Here is a 23,850-nt window from a genome sequence, read left to right as displayed (position 1 = left end):
CATGCATCGATTGGTTAAACTTCTGATAAAAACTCATCTAGCTTGACAAGAAACCATCCATCAACCACAAGCTAAAAATGGAAAAGCTGGCAGCATCACTGAGGGGTAAGTTTCACTGGCCAACTGATTGCACCCAGAGAGTACGTGTGGATGCACTATGTGGGGTTTTTGCTTCATAGCTAAGAGGTTTGTAGGACGAGTGCTTGGGGCAAAGTACTGTGTTGTTTATTTGCAGATTATTTGCATCAGAAACTATTCGATAAACTACATCATTTTTATTTTTAAGCTTTTACATCTAAAGGTTTCTGACCTCTTCAACAGTCACATGAGATTTGTTCCACAATTTAGTTTTATTAATTACTTTTATAGCCAAACTTTTTTATCCAGTAGCTATTTCAGCAATTCAGACTTAACCATTGCTTTGTCTGTTACTGGAATGCATTTAGGTTGGGAATCAGCTGTGTCCCAGCAAAATCTCAAGCTACTGCATTTAGTACTGGCTAAATTTAGATTGATATTAATCGAATTTTTTTCTACCCACAATGTTAAAACATTTTAAGCCCAAATACAAGCTCAGGTGTGCATTTTGCAGGCGTGTCTGGACATGCAGCATGCACAGCAATTTTTTACTGACTGAGTCATCGTTACTGACAGTTTGGCTAAAAAGCAAAACAGAGAAATCTGATTTGTTTTGGTCAATAGAGACATGTTTTACTTTTAGATTGTGTACTAGGAACACACTGTTTAAAATGATTTTTAATCTATTTACCACTACTACATTTTGAAATTCAGAAGAATGCAAATGTGCAGCAAGCCTGTTTTAAATAATTAATTTTTATTATTTGCATGAATAGGGAATCACTTTTACACCTTAAAACATATTTGAGATTCAAAATGTGGACTGAAATAAAACATTTTGACAAACGTTTCTTATTGTTACATTTTTAGCATTAGCTGTAGTCATGTCAGTGTCACACATTGCACTATGATAAAGCCAAAAATATTAGACCAAGCGATGAGAGTTCTTGCAGGACGCCTGAATGTGCGATCGGAGTGAGTCTGTCCAAACATGTCCCTGATGTTTGCCATTTTCTACTTTTTGGCTAAATATCTCAAGCTATTATTATTATGACTATCAAGCTATTTCCACTTATCCAAATGAAAAAGTCATTTTTAGCTACATTCTGATTTTCTAAAAAATTTAGCCAAGCATTATTCATCCCATTTTACGGTTTATCTTTAGTAGATATGTCACTTGGCTGATTCACTTTTAGCTAACTATATCAGTTTTAATATGGTAGTATCACTATTCATGTGAAGCAGATAGCTAGGTTTTAAAAAACCGAGGGTGTACACTGTTCTATGAAACAGTGACTGGACACAGTGGACAGTTTGCAAACCTTGCAGGTTACAGGTGTGGCCACCTTTCGCCCTAATTCTTTGTAAATATACGGCTAAACAGCTGCTGCAGATTTGTCAGCTGTACAACAAGCAAATCACCTGTTCCACCTCCCAAAGGCGCTCTACTGCATTGAGATCTGGTGACTGTGGAGGTCATCTGAGAACATTAATTAGTTGATTAAATCTTTGTAACCAGTGTTGGGTGTAACAGTGTAACGTTGGGTGTAAGTAATGCAGTGCATGACTACTATTATGTAGTTACTTGTTCTTTAGTTATGATACAAATAAATAACAATGTCAGACAAACACGCCTTTTTCTTCCAGCACACCTGCGCCACAATCAGCTGATTTCAGTTTGTATGTCAGGAGGAGGAAAATGGTGGAGTGAGACAACTTTGGCTCTTTGTAAGCACCTGCCCAGGGGGCATGCTAACGCTAAGCTAGCCAAGACCCCAGAGTGATGATAAAGCTGAGCGTGTGCTGACCCCAGCCCGGCAGCCAGAGCCTGAACTTCAGCAGCTGATAAAGACAGTGATGAACAGTCAGGCTTGCAGCACCGCCTCCTTTCTTCCTGTACATGTTTCCAAAGTACAATCACCACTTTAAAGTCTTAACCCTTTAAGACCTACCATAGAGCCAAGTCCGCCAGAGCTTATATTATATTTTTACATGCTGTAGAGCCATTTTTGGGAGCATTTCAAGTTGATATACATCAATACAACCATTATAGCCCAAATTTTAATAATATGTCTGCATTAAGTGCATAGTAATTACATAAATTGCAAAAAAGTGCAATAAACTACAAAAAAATTTAAAATCATTTTTGTTTTTTTAACATATATTTCTAGTTAGTGAAATTTAAGAGGCTTATCCCTCAAAACTGTAAATACAAAAAAGTTGCACAAAATAGTTTCCCACCACAGAAAATTTATTTTGAGTGTCTTCATAGTTTTATTTTTGAAATACACCAATTTCTATACACTGCAGGAAAAACAAAAATAAATATTATAATGCAAATTTGCAAAAAGAACTCATATTGTACTGCATCAAAATAAACTATTTCCAGCAGTGCAATATGAGTCCTAAGCATCCCAGAAACAACACAGAAAGTCATAAAGTCAAACATAACTTTTAAAAACACAAGTATAGGCTCATAAGGCCCTGATGGTAAAAAACTACATTTCCGCAAAATGACGTCACTTCCGGTTTCGGGCAGGACATGGCGGACATGCGATAGAAAGTGTTACGAACAGCTGATTGGATCGGCAAAGCGTGTTTCTGGAATATTATGTTTTTGTTGCTGCAAGTGCTTTTCATGCAGTTTTTGCAAAGCTATATGTGGAAGGAAACTGTGACCTAGGACAAGCTGATGGCATAAGATTTAAGTACAACTCCTCCGGTTGTATATGCAAAACAATTTATTGCGCTAGCTTATGTGGTTGCAGTGCTACCTGCATTTAAAAATAGTTACGCAAAACGGAGCGTGCCCACTCCGACCGACTTTAAAGGGTTAATAGACTGATTTTCCATTTTTGCTTTGTGTTCATAATAAGGACTTTTGTTGATAAAATTACTTTTAAGAAAGGTAACAATAATGTGTAATAGATTACTTTTTTTTTTACTAACAACCTCAAAACAGTTTGTGACCTAGCATATTATCTTGCATGGTCAGTAACTATACTCAGCGGTGTTGTGATGCTGAATTTGTACCGATGGGCTCAACCACCACCAGCAGCCTGAACCTTTGAGACGAGGCAGGATGGCGCCGTGTTTTGATGCTGTTTCATGCCACTGTTAATGTGCCAGCATGGTCTTCTGCTGCCGTCCATCTGCTTCAAGGCTGGATGTGTTGTACATTCATAGATGCTCTTCTGCATACCCTGACTGTAGCGAGCGTTTAGTGAGATAGTCCTCCCTTCCTATCAGCTCAAATTCTCCTCAGACTGATACTGAGAAATACTCAGACCAGCCGAGCTGGCACTAATAGCCATGCTACGTTCAAAGTCACTTAAATCACCTTTATTCCCCATTCTGATGCTCAGTTTGAACGTCAGATCATATCAGTCACGTCTACTTGCTCAAACACACTGAGTTGCTGCTTTTTGTTAAAAAGCAGTTGTATGGAACAAAGTGGCCAAAGACAGCACATTACATTTAAAGTTTATGATGTCGATGCTTCAGCTATACCTTTTCAGAAACAGCTGGTTAAGTTCATAAACAATATTTACAGTTTAAAAGCTGTACGTGTGATAAGGCCCCTGATTAAACCTGTGACTATATGTGCAGGATGAGCTGTTGGAAATGTGCTATAAAAAATAAACTTGACCTTGACCTTAAGCCTTCATTAGTGGTTGCTGCTTGATTGGACTGTGCTTAAAATACAAATAAATAAAAATATTAGCATACTTTGAATTGCTTTTCACAGGTAGAGTAACAGGTAGGTCACAAAATAACTACCAGTAAATACTGAAAACAACAATGGCAGCAAAAAGAATGCAAAGAATTCAGCAAATCACAGACATATCTATCCATCTCTACTGAAAATCTTTGAGTGTATTTTTGATGTCAACAGCTTTTATTCACTGTCATACTCTTTTTTTTTTTCAATACTTGTTTGGCGAAGGCTGTTTATATTCTTTGCTTTTAAAAATAGCGACAGACTCGATGGGGAGCCTGAAGGATGGCGCACCTTTGATCAAACCTCAATAAACAGAAAGCCACAGCCGCTCAATCAAGATGACTCATCTTCTTGTTGTTCCTGTGGGTTATAATGCTGACACAAGGGACACACACACACACGGATAAACTCCTCTGGGTCCTTGGACCAGGCTTTCATGAGTCAAATCACGCAGGTAATTAAACCCAAGCCAAAGAGTGCAGCTCTAATATTAGCTCCCTGCACATGATGGGGGAGCTGGTGCTAATATTAGCTCTCAGCTTGCTTGTTGCCGGCGCTGTGCACTAGCAGCTATGATTTCAGCAACATGACAGGTTGTGCACATTAAAAACCCGAGGGGAGATTTGGAGGTTTGTGTTAAGTTAATGGATGGTGAGGGATATTCAGAGGCATTCACACTGCAACGCGAAGCACCCTTATCATTCTCTCACTCATGGACTATCGATTTATCCGCATGTACTATTATGTTACATCATGTACTGTATCTGGCAGAACTGCCTACTCTTATAAATTCCCAAGAAATGGCTGAAAGCTCACCGTCACACCACAAACGTGTCGCTTAAACCCTGTGAACTCTGCTGAGTCATAATTAACCAAGCAGCGACTGAAGAGGATGAACCAAAATGAAAGAAAGCTGTGCCAGAGCTTTCTTCGAAGCACGACTTTGTTGTCTGCACTCGATACAAGGCCGGATCGCTTCCTTTCCTTCTCACGGTGCCTTCAAAGGCATTTTCAGACAAAAGCTGATTGGTCCTCTGACTCATGCAGAGGCAGCAGCAGTGCGTATGAGGAGATGCAGAGAGGCTTATTGGTAAAGAAAAGAAGGGGGAGACATTCAATCAGCACCACGTTGGCCGTGACCTTGCTGCTGCTACAACTCCTCCACTCACTACCTTGACTCAGTGAATGAAGAACCACACTTAGACCAAAACACTAAACAAGTAACGAGACAACAAACTGTTCTTTCCTCGAATCGCAGGAAAGTACGATGTTGCGTTATGCAACAGTGACAGAAATGGAGTGCCGCTTTCACCTGCTCATGTCTCATATAGCTGCATATTTGCTGCAACCTCTCAGGTAAGAGAAATGAAGGAAAAATGCACAAGTGTAGAAAAACTGCAGTTGTTCTTGTGGCCACCTGAGCCAGTGCCCACAGACTCCCCCAGTGACTGTCAAAATGCCCAAGCGCACTGCAAAATAAACATTTTTATAGCCTGGTTTTGTTTTCTATGGATGTTTATTTCTATGAACCCGTTTAGCTTAAATTACCAACATGTCAGCTAGGCCTCATCTCTGCCAATTTCAGTAATTGAACTGGACTTTGCTAACGTGTTAGTGGCGCTTTGAAGCATTTTCAAAGAATTCTCTGACAAAAAAATATTGCCGCTTTAATGAGTAAAAGTCTGATACTTTGATGAATCTGTTCTTTAGAATTAATGAGCACCAGCACAGTGTGTGGACTCAGCTTTCTAACTAAGTTTGCTAGAGTAAGCTGACAACACCCATCCATCTTCTTACATCGCAGTGGTGCTGGAGCCTAACCCATTTGTCATAGGGCAAGAGGATGGCTAACACAGAGAGAATCACCAATTAACCTAACGACCCTCAGCTTTTAGACTGTGGGAGGAAGCAGGAGTACTCAGAAAGAACCAGCAGACAGATCATGGATTCAAACTCAACGCTACACTACAACAGCATTCAATCTATGCAAGCAATCTATGGATTGCATGCATAGATTAAACAAGATCACTATTCCACTAACAGTTACCGCATGCAACATCATATGTTTGGTTAACACAACCACTGTGTGCTGTCACCAGTTTCTGAACTTTTTGATTATCTCACCTTGATTTGCTCATTGGTATCAAAAGTAATAACGGTAAATGAAACTTTATGGGCTTGCAGAAGTGATTAAAAATCAACTTGAAACAGAAAAAACACCTGCAAAGCTCACACTAATCCATGCAAATGTTTTAGAGCAATTTTACAAGACAACCTCCCAGAGACATTAGAGAGTAAATGGATCCATCTACCACATTCATGACTATTTATGACAAGATATTTTGCCTAGAGACTATCAGAGCCGTATTAGCATCTGCAATGCCAGCGTGGTTTAAAAGTGTAGTACTCATGTATTGATCCAAACAGCATTATGGGTATTAATAGAATTTCATGCCTGTGGGGATCGCAGACCCATCAGTTTGAAGCTGCTCCTCAGTCAGTCATGTCTGTCGTGCCCATCTCTGAGCTCACTGTGGTTTTTATGAAATGTGTTTTCAGATGCATTTTCGAGCCACCAACTTCTTTGAAATCTCACAAAACAACTCCCACATCAAAGCTAATCCAAAGCCAATTTTGCCAGCGTTCAACCTTGCACGCTCTGCCCCGCTGAGGAGTCATTTTCCATCTAATGGTTAAATGTACCAGACTTTAGAGAGGGCAGCAGCTCGGTCAAAAGCATTTTTTCATATCAAAGAGATTTAAACCATTTTCTAGATAAACCAAAACTACCCATGCCAACCAACGGACTTGGGAGGACTGCACATCCATAGTGAGAGGTTAAGATGAAAGCAAACTTTGACTGCAAACCTCCAGACAATAAAAAGGTCTCATGTCTACAGGAAGGAACAGTGGACAATGTGCACACATCTGGGGCAACATTAGCATTTATTTGGAGTCGGGCTTTTCGCCATCAGACGACGATCACTTTTTTTAGCTCTCCACAGCAGATCCCTCTGCATGTTTGACTTTTGTCTCTGGCTGAAATCAAATCAGTGACCTTTCATTTACCAAGCAAACATGTTAACCACTAGGCTATGGAGACACACTGGGGTAGATGGAGCTTGTTTCCAAAAGTAAACAGTTCAAACTGAATGAAACTGTGAGAGACTTTTAACTTTCAAGGAGGTGTGAAAGCGTACTGGGTAAGAGACGTTTGTCCCTGAACATGAGTTTTTATCTGTTCGATCTAAGTGTGCATAAAATAATAAAAAAAAACACTCACTCAGAAGAACTCAGAAGTTTGAGACCTGTAGGTCACTCACTTTAAACTTATTTAAAATATAATTTTTACCTTTTTTTTATTTTTTTATAAAGCTCTGTTTTCATTCTGACATGAATATGGAGAAAAGTCCCTTTTTCATGACTATCTCGCTTTTCTCGCACTGGCAGTAAATGCAGCGTATTCTCACTTTGGTGCAATTCGACATCGCTGCATTCCTTTTAAGTTTGAAGTCAGATAATGGATGACTGCTATGTTCTAGTAGTAGTATTTCTCTTCTCAGCCCCAACTGGCTGCAACACAACCCGCCTGTTTGGTTTTTTACATTAAAAATACCACTGCAGCGCCTTCATTCATAGAGCCCGGCCTGTTTTGTGAGTCACAAATGCACAACAGTTCTGCAGTTTTGCTCATGTTTACAAGTGCTGCTGCCATCTTGAATTATGAAGTCTGGGTTGGTGTGGAAAGTCTGATTTGAGGGGGCGTTCCCATTGAAATCTCCATCTGGGAACTGGGAAATTACAACTTCACACTTTACAGCTGCACGTGTAATGCAGCTCTTGCACTTGGGAGCTGCCAGACTAAAAAGCAGCTAATGCACTGGATATCCACATCCCTCGGTGGAAAGAAAGTTGCAGAGATATGGTGCGTGTGTGAAAAATGGCTAATAATGCTGATTTGAGCAGCAGAGAGAGGCGATACCTTTGGGTTTCTCCAATATTAATAATATTAATTTGCAACACTAAAAAATATTTATCCATTATGATGCAAGTTAAAGCAAAGCACAGCAGAGAAGGGCTCTTTAACAGTCTAAAAATGTCACAACTTCTTTAAGTATTTAGGTCTTCTATCCATGTTCGACAACATTTAAATTTATTTTGTATTAATTAACTTTTAAAAAACTGACAACAGTGTAATGATAAGTGCACTTGACCACATTCAAAATTTTACAGCTAGAAAATGATTATATCGTGAATATATGATTTATAAGTAACTACTTACCCTGAACGGTCGCCATGCTTTAGAGTACAGCAGCTCAGTAATGGTATACACGAGTCCAGGAGGGGCTGCATACATTGACATGCCCACACAAACTGATTATACAAAAATATGCAGTCCCTCTTCTCACACATGTAATGTCATTCATGGTTTCACACTTACCCTCTCATCCACCCACACAAACACACACAATATAGTGTAGAGCGCCACTTTTTCCCGTGCATTAGTCATCTGTCTGCAAGTCTTACAGCATGACATGCACATCTGTATTATCGGCATCATTGTGCAGGGCTGCCAGCTGCCTCAGTAGTGGCTCTTTATCACCCTGCGCTGTCAGCAGAAACCTGAGACACTCACAGCTACATTTGTACTACAGAGACTCACAAAATCTTGCCTCTCCTCTCCACTGTCCTCCTCCCCCCTCCATCTCAATCTCACACTCACCTCTCCTCCTCTCACAGCCATTTCATCCATACAGGATTTACACCTCCCACATGGTTTATCTCGTCTCATCCTTTCTCCTCTCTCCTCTTCACCTCCTTCCTTCCTTCCTTCTCTCCAGCTGAGCAGTTAGTGCAGACCTGTCCAACCAGCACAACCAGCTACATGCTCACACTCAGCCAATTAGCACACTCATAAACACCCACAGTCCTGCCCCTTTCCCGCCCCTCTGCCTGTCACACACATGCTGAGTCAGTGTGGAGTGTTTTTATGGAGCTTGGGAGGTGCTGCGAGGAGGAACGTGCAAGACGGCGGGGGCGTGAAGTGTTTAAAGGCACTGCTACAACCACCCCCACCTCCACGTAGGAAGCAGTTCAAAATAAAAGTGGCAGATGTAAGAGGTTGAAAAGATGCAAGGGCATGCGGTATCCTCTGCAGGGTAGTGACATCACGAGCAGGTGTGAACCTCTCCTCTGAAACAATATGGTGGTAAATGGAAAAGATCCACTGACGTCACAACATTAGACACATAAAACATTTTAAAGATAAATCAAAGTGAGATTATTCACAAAAAGATGGAAATAGCTCCTGTATAACACCTTGGATTTTGAGACTACAAGCGTTTTATATATTCTAATGAGAAAAGATACATTTTATACATATAAAGCAGCTTCTGTGGTACATTTTTCTGGATGTGTCTGTAGTGGTTAATGCATTTGCCTAAAATGTTAAAAATCCTCAGTTTGAGACCAGATTTCTAAAAATTCTTTGTTCAAAACAAACGTTGTCATCTTTTATTCACATAAAACTATTCTGCTGCTAACCTGTAATTATATAGTGGCGCCACAGACTGTATATAAAAGATGGACCTAGCTGCTGGAATGTCACTCACAGGTAAAGACATCCTGTTATGAAGTCTTCTGCTGAGATCTTCGTATTTTGGCATGATGGTTGTCTAAAAGCTTTTAAACCAATTAGCACAGTGGTTCTTAACCTTGTTGGAGGTACCGAACCCCACCAGCTTCATATGCGCATTCACTGAACCCCTCTTTAGTGAAAAATAAAATGTGATTTTTTTACTGGTGCACAAAATGAGCCATGGCGAAGGCTCTGCCGAACCCCTGAGACCGACTCACCGAACCCCTAGGGTTCGATCGAACCCAGGTTAAGAACCACTGAATTAGCATATCTTGGATAATTCTCATTTGTGACTCTAATAAAGAATAGCAGAGAATGGAATAGAATAGAATAGAACTTTATTAAGCCCTTGGGGAGGTCCCCTTAGGGAAATGATGGTTCTAGCAGCACAATAACAGTTCCTTACCCTAAACACCTTAAATACAAATAAGAAAAAAAAATTACCAAGCAGGTGCAAATAATTAAGAATAGCATATTAAGACTAAAATTAATGTAATGTTTTACTCAGTATGAGCTGAAACTAGTGACTTAGCCCATTAACATATGTAAACTGTTTACCGAGGTCAGGTCTGAGGGACAAATGCAGGTTTAAGACACGTCGGTGTTGGATTCACGTTTCAGTATGTCCTTGTGCACAGTCTTTTTTTCTTATCCTTAGGTGAGACAGACAGGCCTGCGCCTAAGTGCAGCTCTGCTCATAGGAGCAGACATTAGGAGCGACAACAGGGAGTTTTAATTCCCACTTCAGGCATCCTATATAAAAACCAGCAGGAGAGCACTGACTTATATTTAACCTCCTTTAAATACATCCACCAAATTTTAACCCACCTTTATGAAAGGAAAAGTATCAGGTGAACAGGTGAGGCTTCAGTTACACAGGCCTAGAGACCGTTCAGTGACTCAGTTGCTAGGAGTTGTTGGCTGACACCACATGGTGCTCCATCAAAATCCTCCCTGCAATTGCTTTGGTTGCTAGCATATTGCTGTCATCATCCATAGTTTGTATGGAAGACGCCAACCTGTCTGCAAACACTCACTTTACCCTCCAAGCTGTGGTGAAGCTCCAAAGTGCAGCATTGTCTACGTCTTTGCAACCAATATGACACCAGTGACTGCCAGCAACTTGCACAACCCCTCAATGAAATACACCTTTTCCTGGCAACTGTAACAATAAGTCTAATTAGACATCTCCCTCACCCAGCTGAACAGAGAGATTCATAAAAAGCTAAAAAAAGCTAAGTTGCTAAGGCTATAGCAGGGTTTAGAGCCAGCTACAAACCAGCAGCCTCGGTATGAGCAAAGGAGCAAAGCAGTTATAAGGAAAACTATGAAGAAGAGTGGAAGTTATAAATATACTGAAAAGTTATGTAAGTAACTGACATTTGTTTTGTTATATAAATCTGGTGCATCTGCCTTTGGTTATTAAGATAAAATATGTCAGGTAAAGGTGGGTGTATAAAAGCTAATTTTCAGTTAAGTATTTGTCTCTTCACTAGCTGGATCCTTTACTTTTAGTTGTTTAGTTTTGTTCTATTATGCCACCCAGCAGCATCCTTCATGTTTTACTTCAAATTTGAGAAAAGTTAGTCCTTGAGACAGGCCTAATTTTGTGGCACAAACGGTCACTTTTGCTTCTAGTTGCTAAAAGTTGCCAAATGTCATTAATTTTCCACATCTATGGTCCCTACATCTCTTCCTTTGTGCATACCCCGTTACTCCACATTCACTGGATAACAATAGGTGATTAAAATATGAACACTGACTGGTTTATCTTTCTTTCTGACTATTAAGGACAGATAAACATGCTTTATTCAGTACGATGTGTAAATAGCAATTGAGTCCATAAACCCATCAAGAAAAGAGTTACGCCCCCTGCTGGCTATTAAAAAGAATGCACTGTCCTCCAACTTTTATATACAGTCTATGAGGACAGTACAACTCATCTAATTTTCTCCACAGTTACTTCATAACAAGCTGAAAAATTCACATTTATACTTAATATTTAGCTAATCTGGGTCGTGTTATCTAACAGCTTGTATATTTGGAACATACAGCAATACCAGCATTTTCTTTTATTTTGCAGCAGCTTTTAAATAATTCAGTGACCACAAAACAGATGCTGCTGGAGAAGACTTATTGGATGCTGACACTATATAACAGATGTTCAATAATTTATGTGACATGAAGGAAGTTGAATGACACGTGAGCTCTTAAATCAGTCCTCTCATGTGAGCTGAACACATCAGAGATATAAAAGCAGGTAAAAGTACGCTCTCATTCCCCTGAAATATTTAAGAGAAAAAGCATTTTTCACTTTTTTTCCTCCCCACACAAACATGACTCTTTCTATACAAACATTTAAGTGCATTCCTTTAATAATATCAGACACCTAATCCACGAGCAAAATCTGCTTTTTAACAAGCAGATCGAGTTATTGTTGAATATTATATCACTGGGCCATAAAAAGCGTTCCCATCAGCACAAAGTGAGATGTCACAGAGAGCTTTCCATGTATAGCAGGGACCAGACTCGCCACCTCCACATGTAACAGGTACAAGAAAAAACACGTTTCCATCTGCAGAGACTCATTTGATGATATCATGTTTGTGGGTCTTTAAACCTTTTAAATCTTTACTTAGAAATTTGCATATGATGGTTAATTAGTTATGTGTACAAAAACTCTTCCTGAGTTGAGTCCACAGCACAATATTATATATGACAACAGTGTAACAACATGCAAAGAATTACAAAATAAAACAGGAACTGGTCAAACAGATGTTCTTAAATTTACACACAGTATATAATAACATGCTGCACTGGGTGGACATTTATTGTGACATTCACTTTATTTTCTTACAAATATTTTAGATAAATTGATTAACTTTACAACAATAAGGAAATATAATACGAGAACACTTTTGGTGGGCTAAATTAACAATAAATGATCATGCACAATCCCCGACCTCATTTAAGTCAGCTCTGGGTCATGAGAATCAATTTTATCCCGACTAACAGCGACAGCATTGATCCTGCCGGGTCGTCATCAGACAGTCAATACATCAAAGTCGTAACATACACTGCATGATATTTGATTCAGACTCAAAAGCGAATAATGTTTGCAGTTGTGTCTGACCTGTTTGTCTCTCTGTGATGTTTAATGCCAGTGCGACTGACCCACAACATTTCAGATTTACACTGTGGCATTCTCAACTAAGACTTTGTCCTTCTCCGGTCTTCTCAGATGGCCTCTGGACAGCTCGTAAGCACAAAAGACGCTCAAATGAAAGTTTAACTCATCAAAGTGAGTTTAAAAGTTTCTAAGCTGAGATGGAGTGTGAAATATTATTAGTGTCAACATATCAAAAGTACACTGTTTAGAAAAATAAACACTGCTGGATGTCTATACTGGACTGGGTATCAAGCCACAAAGGGCTGAATTGGGACATGCTCCTAATGAGACGACAGATCGTGTTCTGGGGGAACGCAGGTCTGGACCAGGACATCACTCAGTGGCATCAATTTCTTCATCCTGCAGGAACGTCTTGCATAGTCTCACCACATGAGACGGGCAGTGTGGTTCACCAAGACAAACCCAGAGCCCACTGCACCAGCATAAGGTCCAACACTGGGTCCAAGGATTTAATCGCAATACCTAATGGCAGTCAGGGTGTCATTGCCTTGTCTGTAGAGGACTGTGTCTGTGTCACTCACCCACCACCAAACCAGTCATGCCAAACAATGTTACAGGCAGAATAATGTTCTCCACGGCTTCTCCAGACCCTTTCAAGTCTGTCACATGTCCTCAGGGTGAACCTGCTCTCATCTGTGAAAAGCACCAAACCAGTAGTGGGCCTGCCAATTCTGGTATTTTATGGCAAATGCCAGTTAGGCTCCACAGTGTCAGGCAGTGAGCACATGGCCCAGCAGAGGATGTTGGGTCCTCAAACCACCCTCATGAAGTCATGTTTCTGATTGTTTGGACAGAGACATTCCCATCACTTCTGTAGTTATGACAGTGCTCATCCTGTTCCTCCTTGGACAAAGGAAGACACAGCAAACCTTCTGGCAATGGCATCCTGGAGAAGTTGGACTACCTGTGCAACCTTAGCAGGGTCCAGGTATCACTTCACGCAACCAGTAGAGATACTGACCCTAGCCAAATGCAAAACTAGTGAAAAGCAGCCAGGAAAGATGAAAAGGGAAGAAAACTTGTAAAACTAGCACTCCTGTTGTAATTTCATTAAACACAGAGGTATTTTATGCTTTGACATCTAGTTTAGCCCTCGAAGCAGACTCATCGTTTATGTAGATAAAGCTCCACAGCTCTATGAAACGTCAGCACAGTCAACATGCATCCTCCTCCACCAAGCACAAGGATCATGTCTGGTTCTGAGTAACAATACCGGCTAATCCAGTCCTCTAAGAAGACAAACTTGGAGCTAAAGCAGCTTAAATGTATTAATACCTCAAAAAGTTTGGAGATGTTTGCAAGTGACGTACCTCTGACATCATGGTGTTATTCCTTCTGGAAAATCTAGAGACTTCACTTGGTTTCCTCTGAGGTGAGACAGGTGAAAATGACAGGCAGAAATCAGCACCAGCCCACCTCATCCTCTCTCTCTCTTTCCCTCTATGTCTCTTTCTCTCTCTGCAGACTGCACCAGCCAACACCAAGCCAGCTTTCGCCCTCCAGCAGCGTCAGCACTCCTGAGGCAGATGCGGATGAGAGTTTTGAAAAGCGGCGAGCCTGCAGGAAAGCAACAGCTCTCTCGTGTTTGACCGCTGTCCTAATTTAGACAAATAATGTTAAGGACAATCAAATTAAAAGATTATGTCGACTGTCTCCACCGGCCAGTGACGATCTTTGAGGGTGATCTTGGGAACAACGGCACTCATTGATCGATGGGGTTGTAAAAATAAACTCCTTGTTGTGACAAGCAGAGGATCAACACTGGATGTCCTTGACTCCAGAATTTGCTTTCCTATTATTTTCGCAGTGTAATGCAGTTTTAAGACATCTTCTTCTGCTCTGGGAAACCGTGACTGACTATTTTAAATACTTTGCACCTGTTTGCATCTGTGACTTCTTCTGCTTATTAAATGATGAAAGGAAATGAAAATCACCAAGACAACATACACTAAGGCAAGCTGCTTAATCCAAACAATACATCACTTTTAATGCTCATCTCTGAGTCTGTCTCAGAGCTAATTTAACATACTTAGACTAGAGCATGCTCATTATCATCCTTCACTGTCGGCCATGCAGAGATCCAAGCTCCCCCTCTGTAACACACCTGACTTCCAGTTGGCTTGTAACTTAAATAATCAAATGACTTTCCTAGACAAATGTTAATGGACTGCATTCTAAACCCTGTTTTAAAGATGCTTTCAAGTTATTGTGTGCGTGGGGGGGGAATTTCTTTTTAGACCATGAAACTGTTTATAAATAGATGGATTTAGCTTCCGTCCCATCCAGCTACCCTGGAGTAGGCTTCATACTCAGACTCCTTTACTCTGTGGATTCCTTAGAGTAAAGATCAAGGAAATCAACTGTAAAAGTACAATTTTTGGAATTCTAAAGACCTGTGTGCACAAAACAAATAAATAAATAGACATAGGTTTGTCTCATAGGAATTAGACCCAGTGTTTCAGTGTTTTTCACTTTATCTGTCTTTCAAAGGCAAGCGTCGGTTCCTGTGGGAGATAGCAAGCAACGACAGACCCAAGTGTTAGTGGACTTGGAAATTCATACAGTAGCCATGTAGGGAGTGAGGGAAAGTCAGCAGTTACACAACAGCTGAAAGAGGACTGGGTCAGAAACTCCAAGTCCAGAAATAAAGACAGCAGAAACCACTAATGATCTCTAGAACTCCAGAGAGAACTTCTGGACCAAAGGCTGTCTCTTTCGTTCATACTGGCACGAGCTGAACTAAACTGTAAGTCTCCAAAAGTTGATTCTGTTCATCTGGACGTAGCGTTTTGTGGGAGAAACGTTTCGTCACTCATCCAAGTGACTTCTTCAGTCTCAGCTGACTGCAGGTTTCCCCAATCTTATAAACAGTACATTTGCATAATGACTGAAACCAGCCCACTGAAGGAAGAATGGGCTGGGAGGTCAGTTCCTTAATCATAATTATGCAAATTCTCATGACCAGGAAATGGTCATGATATTTACTTTCCTGGATGATTGAGAATGCATCAAGACGTAAACTGTAAGTCAGTCTAAGGGTGTTTTTCCACCTGTGGTGTTTAGTCTGTTTAAACTGAACTCTGGTTTGTTTTTCCCCCAGTGGGGTTCATTTGTGTAGATGTGAATGCAGTAATCGCACTCGGATGTGGACCAAAACAACCGCACCGAAACCACCTCCTTCAAAAGGTCTATTAACTGCAGAGAAGTTTGTTCATGGCATGAATGTGACCTTGATCTTAACCAACTACCAGATGTACACTGTGTATGGTTTGTATTCAGGAATGTGGCAAGCTACTATAGATGTACAAAGGTATGCACGGGCTAGCAACTAGCTGTGAAATGAACTGAAATTCTCTGTTTGTTTTTGTTTCTCCCACCTGGGACACATCTGGGGGTAAGTGACATTCTCCGTTGTGACATATTTTGGTTCACTTGGATTTTTCCCTGTGTGAAAAGAAACTAAACCACAGTTTACAAACTCATTAACTGATTCGTGCCAGAGTAATCGAACTGTAGGTGTGAAAACACCCTAAAATTGCAGGGAGGGGCAATCGTGTACCATTGTGAAGGTAGGAGGTGCACTTTGTAGCCAGGTCTGTCTCTGAGTGATTGTGTGAGGCATCTGTCTTTTGCACAGCTGCAGCACCGTGCAGTCAAACACAAACACAGATACCTTGGTCTTAGTAACAAAGAAACTAAATGTTCAAGCGTGTGGAGACATCTCACTGGAGTGTATGCTGATAAGACTCATTGCTACAGGTGCAACAAGTTGTTTTTCATGCAAATATTAATGCACACACATACAAATGGTAAATGGCCTGTATTTATATAGCGCTTTTCTAGTCCCTAAGGACCCCAAAGCGCTTTACATATCCAGTCATCCACCCATTCACGCACACATTCACACACTGGTGATGGCAGCTACATTGTAGCCACAGCCACCCTGGGGCGCACTGACAGAGGCGAGGCTGCCGGACACTGGCGCCACCGGGCCCTCTGACCACCACCAGTAGGCAACGGGTGAAGTGTCTTGCCCAAGGACACAACGACCGAGACTGTCCAAGCCGGGGCTCGAACCGGCAACCTTCCGATTACAAGGAGAACGCCCAACTCTTGAGCCACGATCGCCACGACAACATGTCCAGGTTTCTAAATACTCCACCAAAACTTCCAGGGGCAGTCAGGTGATACAGAAGAGTGTGTGCTGGATCCTCCAAATGCAATGGGGAAATTAAGAGGTTTCTCACACTGCTTGAAAAATAAAAACTGTAATTATAATAAATATTTGCAGGAAATTCAAGTCACAGTTTGTTTGCCTTTAAGTGATGCACGTAATGCAAAACTCCCTGTGAGTTCGCTACATTTTATGCAAAATATTTACTGAAATCATTATGTACACTGTACAGGAAATAAAATCTTCTAGAAAATAAAAGCAGCCTTCTAAAACAGATTCCTGACAATCAAGTGCACTATAAAAACTTGAGTATACCGACAATCAAAACAGTGTGTAACGGAGCTTGTGATATATGCAACTGTACTGCTCAATTAAGCCCCTTAGAATCAGATAAACAGCAATATCACTTGCCACCGGACACTTTAGCAGGGTGCTGTGGGCTATCAAGCATCAGGAAAAATCAATTACTGGCAGTGAAATGTGACCAAACAGCCAAGAATGATCCCCACACTCATATTGCACCGTTACTTAGTGGCCAGCATGACACAAACAAGGAGGCGTTTCAGCATGTAACAAGCCGAAAGCAGATTTGCATTTCATTAATCACACAGGATCCAGGACACTGCAAAGCGCTCCATCTGCACCGGAGCCAACATCCAGAAAAAGCTATAGAGATTGGAGGGGTGAGCAGCACATGACCAGTCATTACAGGGAAACACAGCAGGAATGTAAAATGCTAATACTCTCCATCATCACACAAGCCTGCTGCTATCCAAATGCTAAAAAGCCCCTTACATTGCCAGCACTGTCGCCTCTGAAATACTCCCACTAGTACCACACCTCCAAAACGTATTCCTGGGCCTGTTATGAGTAGAAAATACACCTTACGGCTCTTCATAACAGTTACTTCAAGGGTGGACGTACTTACTGCTCATTCGTTGAAAGAAAAGAAAGAAAAGACACATTAGTAACCATGGGCTGGAGAGAGCAAGGAGTGGGAGAGTGTAGGAAGAAATAAAAACAGACGTGGGAAGGAGAAAAAACTGTAATTCAAGACTGCTCTTGTCCCTAATGCTATTTTCTCAGCACCATTAACAGCATGAGAACAGCAACAGGGCTGACCAGTTCAATCTTCCAATAAGAACTGATGGGAACACAAACATTGTTAGCGTTAACTACTTTGTTATCGTGGCTCACACACAGGCCACCGAGGCATCAATATAACCTGTTATCCACTAACCGAAGCACCGAGCTGTTATTAATTATATTTTTTGCTAACTGTCAGCAAATATGAGCCGTACTGAACAACATGTTCCATAAATATAGCCTGAATCCCTGCCTGCATCTCTTTTTCACAGAGTGTGTCTGATGTTCTGTGCTTGAAATGAAAAACAAACAGGATGAGATTGACTTTGCTGATCAACTAGAGAGAGTAATAACTACGGAACAGTTATTCTGGCTTGACTTTTGCAAAACTACAACAATTTTCTGTTCAGAAGAAATTCTAAAATCGATTTAGTGTTTTGTGAGCAAAAACGTAGGAAAGGAATGTAGGAAATTGTAAATGCAGCTCTAGCAGCTAGAAAAATGTCAAAAATGTGAATTCTACAGTTACTTTGTAATTAAGATTCTTTTCTTTTACTGGATTTGAGAATAATACATTTTTACTTCATACAGCCTGAAATCAGAGACTGTATATGAAAGATGGACGTGGCCACCATGACATCACACGTTGGTCTTGGAGTTGGCCTCAAGTGGCCATTACAGGAACTGCAGTTTCTGGCACTTCCAGTTTAATGTCTGACAATATTTTCACGGATCAGCCATTAAGGTGTGGCGGATAAATACAAGAGAATAAAATGATACGACCAAGACAAAAATTGTGGTATTTTATAAATATAATAATAAACGCAAATTCACTGTGTAATTGTGTAACTTTATTAGAGCGTCCTCCTGAAATGCACCAACAACATTGAGAGTAACATCCTCCTCTCTGCCTCTTAATGCTCTCTGGTCGCTATGGTAATGTTTCTTTCAAAATAAGACACACAACTACAACATGGGAAAAGACCCAGTTAACGATAAACCCCCTGAAAACCATAAATTTCACACCTGAGCCTCGACTCTCACGGCCCGGTACCAAAAGACTCACGGACCAGTACCGGTCCATGGCCCGGGGGTTGGGGACCACTGTTTTAGCTCAAAGTTTTAAGTCAAACTACCGTAACTCTTGAACCCCCAACAATTGATTGTGTTTATCTGGATGTAGCGTTTTCAGTGGGAGAAACGTTTCATCACTCAGATGCCTGACGTAATGTGACCTCAGTCTTGACGTCTTTGATCAAGACTACGTTCAGATGAACAGAATCAACGTTTTGGGATTTCCTTACCCGGATGATTGAGCAACTCTTGAACCAATATCGCAATCGCACAATTCCAAAGGTTCCTGAAAGCAGCAACTCTGTGCTTTTCAGAGATATTAGGGTCTTGAGGACACCTACACAAAAACTCAGTTCGCAGTTGGAAATTTTTCATGGAACACCCCCTCAACTTGGATTTCCTACTCAGAAAGTTGGAGCCGTCCAACATAGCCAGAGTTAGCAATCCAAGATAGCAGCAATGAATATGAACACTAAAAAAACTAAACTTTTAACCTCCACTGCCACTGCTGTGCATTTTTGACTCACTAAATACCAGACCAGTCTCTATCAGTTGCTAAAAAACACAACAGCAAGGCCAAAATTTGGTGACTTTAAAGGCTTCGTTTGAACTAATTTTGCAGCTGGAAGACATTTAAATGAAAATATGCATCATAACTGAAGGTGTAGTTACTTTAGAGTTTTTGTTAAGAGATAAGATCGACCTTCACATGCAGTTACAGATTCAACAAAGCAGACAGATGGTATTTATCAGGATATCGTCTATGTCTTTATTTATTTATGTGCAGCAGGTACATCATGATTGTTTGTGGTTTTTGAAATATTTTATTAATATTTTCAATAAAACGTACATGTATTGAAAACATTTAGAAGATATTGTTTCCTACTACTTGGTGATAAGAGGAAGAATAAAAAGTTGGGCTTATTTATCACCTTACATTTCTATTTTTCCACATTTTAGAAGTAAATATCCAGTGTGTTAATTCCACTGTTTTATTTTACAGATTTGGATAATCAATATATAATACTATCATCAAATTCACCTGACAACAGTAGCTAAAATTAGAATTAAGGAACCAATAGTCACAATAACACACCACTCTGCAGGTTATTTATTTATTTATTTATTGTCATTAATGCTACTTATGTTTAGGACGTCCTGGATGCTCCTCTGCTGTCTCTCTTCAGCAGGTATGTCTTTTAAAGCTTTAGAACTTTTTTCATACTGCTGGTTAAAGAAAATAAATCCAAACAGTAAAACAAAATTGTCCTTTAGTTTGAATTTAAAGGGCAGGTTGTTCCATATACTGTGCTGCATATAGTTGAAGTCTGTATTGATCTGCAAAAAATAGTCCCCAACAAATACTTTATTTATGTTTCCTATAGTAAAGTCTGCAGAAAAGTGCTGTTGCAGGAAATTACTGAGCCCTTTTTTTTAGTATTTTTGAACTTGGGGCTTGCACACCGTGGTGCAGACTGCATAGAAAGTTCTGGAAATCCTGGAAATCCTTGTCTTTATACTATAATTAGCCCTTTGCCCTTGTAAGGGCATTCAGCAGCTTCTAATACCTGAAATAAAGTGATATAAAATTATGGGGCTGCAGGGTAACATACACCAGCAGCTCCAGCCTCCTCAGAGAGACGCACTGACTAACAGTCCTGCACACATGATGGAGTAGCTGTGCGTTTATGTGCGTTTTACTCCTCCTGGAAACCAGGAAAATGGGAAGAATAGTCTTTTTCTACCCCCACCATCCACTCCCTAAAACCCAGAAGCTGGGTCTAGACTGAGCCCCACACAGGGGATTTATAAACTGCAACAAATGAAGACAAAATGCTTCCAGCTGCCCTTAGTGGAAGGATTGGATCTGCTCTTGGGACTTTACAGAGGGACGTTTGACAGGGTCTCTGACTGGTCACACAGCTTTGTCCTTTCTGAACAGCAGAGCAGACGACATTATTTTTCTGCAGCGTAATTTATCAGGAGCGAAGAAATTTCAGCAAATTCTGCAGATATTAAAATGCAGTCTCACAGCAGCATGCATGTGACACAGCTGAAAGCTTTTCTAATCTATTTGTTCTTGTGTGTACTGATATGTGTTCATGCTCATAATATTTTGAAGGGTGACAAAATTCCACATTTGGATTGGTTGATGATGGCGTGAATCCATCACATCAAAGACTTCTGCACTTCAGTTGTAATTTTTTGATTTGAAAAACACTTGCCACTTTTTTTTAAAGCTTACTTGGTTGCCACAGTAACGCCTCCCCGCAGTGTCTGGATAACATACATGCTGCAGGCATGAAATATACTTCCTACTGAAGTACAGCGAGCAGCTAGAATCCTCCATCAGACAAGGATGGAACGACCTTCCTCTCCCAAACGTCCAACAGCTGTTCTGCTCAGTTCCCAGATGTTTACAGGCTGTTGTTAAAAGCAGATGCTAGTGGTGGCAAACGTGGCCCTGTACCAGCTTTTTTGACACATGACCTAGTATTTTTCTTAAAATGGACCATGTTTACAGATTGAACAGGATTGGAGTTAGGCCTTGGTGCATGGTCTGATGGTTTTCTTTGCAAGCTCCTTTGACTACGATGACCTGGATGACTGAGAACCTTCACAGACATGGTCTGATGGTGTTTCCACGTCCAAATCATTGGCAACACAATAACCTGATTGGTCACCTGCAATGTTGAACCTGGACCTACATTAGTTTTGATGATCCAGGAACAACACCAACATGGCGACATCACATCGTGCCACGAGTCTTCTTATACCTAGAGGAGTCGCCCCCTGCTGGCCATTAATAAAATGCAGGTTTAAGCACTTGTGCGTTTTCCTTTATGTCAGACCAGGAAGCTAGATTCATCTTTTATAGGATCTCCGTGCAGTACATAAAATGTATACACAGCCTACTGGACTGAGGCATTGTACTGTAAAGTGCAAGTTCTTACTCTATTGTAAAATTACATTTGTTTTTTTACTGTAAAAGTGAAATTAAGAAAATCAGAATTTAAAACAATCTGAAATCTGTTTCAATGATTAATGATTGCACCACACAAACGTTGAGTAATCATTACGGGTTAAGCTGTTGCTGTTACATCTCAGTGTTTTTAGCTTTTTAAATCTTAGATCTGGGGGAATATTCATGGCTGGGCGGAAAGATGCATATCCAAACAAATCACCTCATCCTTTCATCTGCCTGAAATCGGGACCAAGGTGCATTCGCCTGCGTGTCTCCAGGTGCAGACCAACTTATCTGGAATCCTCTCACGTCCACACTCACCTTAGCTAAAACAGTGCAGCGCCAACTTTTCGTGCCAAGGGCAAAACTTGGCTGGAGCTGTGAATGGCACGCACAGATGCGTCAATGACACAGGTATCAGTGCGCTGTTGTGACCTTTCTCCGGCGGTTCCGTATCCTACAGGTCGATGTGCCAGTGATGCAGTGCCTCAACTTATGTGTGCACGCACACACACAGCAGGGCTGAGAGCTGCTCCGTATCCTGCACGAAGGTGAGACATAGCCGACAGGAAAGCGTCTACTCACCAGGAAACGTGCTCCGGAGCAGCTTCTTGTCTACCCGGTCCAGGAGATGATGAGACGCTGTTGCATCGCTGTCTGCGGCAGGCGGCACGCTGAGAGTGCCACTGCGGTCCACATTTATCCGCTCTGTGTGCGCGCTCGCGTGTGCGTGTGTGTGTCGCGTGAAGAGAAGAGAGGCTCGGTGTGTTTCACGTCAGGTGGAAACTGACGCGTTGCTGTGAAATGAGCATCTCCTCCTCGTCGGGATTTTTCTGTCAGACATCTCAACTCTTCCACTCTCTGCCTCTCTCTTCGTCTTTGCGAGGCAGCCTCCTCTCCTCTCCCTCCCCTTCAGGCTGGGCATGCCCAGTCTGTGCCTCTTCGTGAGCACCAACTTATGACTTGCAAGCTGTGGTGGAAGAAGAAGCACTTACATCCTAAAAGTGGCCAGTTCAAAAATAAATAACCCAGCGCAAATGCAGTTGTTTTTGTTTTTTTGTATTTGTAGAATACAAAATCTGAACTTTTTATGCAGCTTTAACAGTAGTACGGTGTGACTGGTAAAGTTACATTTTAAGTATATGACATCATTAATGGGGGAGTTACGCACATTCTCCAGCTCCATATTTGTATTTTTGAGTTCTGCTATAGAAGCTTTGCATGATTCACAGTTCATGATAATCCTTGTTTATCAAATACTCAGTTTTGAAGCAGCTCCTCAGTTCATCCTCCACCATTGAGACCACCTTGCCTTTAAGCCTGCTCTCTGATTGGTTGGTCCTTGAAAAAGGATTTCGTGGGTGGGACCTCTGAGATTACCATATTAGGGACATCCTCTCTTCATGACGTCACACAGAGCCAAAGACAGAAAAAAACCCTTTTGTGCACTTTTGGCTCACAGGCAATAGTTTTGCATACACTATTTTATAATTTTGTTAAGAGTCTTTAATAGTGCTTATTTTCTGTCATATCTGCACTGTTACAGAGGTGGATTCTTATTAAATATGGTCAAAATTTCAAATAAAGAGGACAGAGTTTGTATCTCTGTGAACCAAAGGCCAAGGCTTCATACAGTTTTCCTCTTCTGCTGTTGGTTAATATGGTTTTAACAGTAACGATAATATACTTGGCTTCCCTAATATATTTCTCTGGCACACAACTGTAAGCACAGACATTTCATCAACCTGTTGGTCAAACCTTTTGTTTTCTTTGAGATAACCACACATTAAAGGTTGGCTTAACTGCAGCTAAAATGTGTTTTTTTTTTTATTCAGCCCATCAGATAAAAGCTGCAGTTCCCCTAATGACCACTTCAGGCTGGCTGGGAATCAGTAACCACAGATGCCTAAATTAAAATGTCCAA

At 40.9% G+C, this 23,850-nt stretch overlaps 1 protein-coding gene across 3 annotated transcripts in view; it reads right to left on the bottom strand.

Moving 5' to 3' along the window:
• Positions 1-22,907, bottom strand: part of LOC309712939 (uncharacterized protein) — a 102,325-nt gene extending 79,418 nt beyond the window's left edge. Inside the window, exon 1 of one of the 3 annotated variants that reach the window (XM_082544158.1) lies at positions 22,512-22,907. The gene's annotated coding sequence lies outside the window, so the exon portion shown is untranslated. Of the gene's footprint in view, positions 1-8,522; positions 8,690-17,596; positions 17,621-22,511 lie in introns of those variants that run through there. The other 2 variants (XM_082544159.1, XM_082544157.1) reach the window with 2 other exon arrangements.
• Between the last annotated feature and the right edge of the window lie 943 nt (positions 22,908-23,850).

This window comes from Aulonocara stuartgranti (genome assembly GCF_965226115.1).
Source record: "Aulonocara stuartgranti genome assembly, chromosome: 8".
In the NCBI taxonomy this organism is placed as follows: domain Eukaryota; kingdom Metazoa; phylum Chordata; class Actinopteri; order Cichliformes; family Cichlidae; genus Aulonocara; species Aulonocara stuartgranti.
Note: the sequence above shows the minus strand (reverse complement) of the source record. Positions and strands in the feature narration are given on the sequence as shown.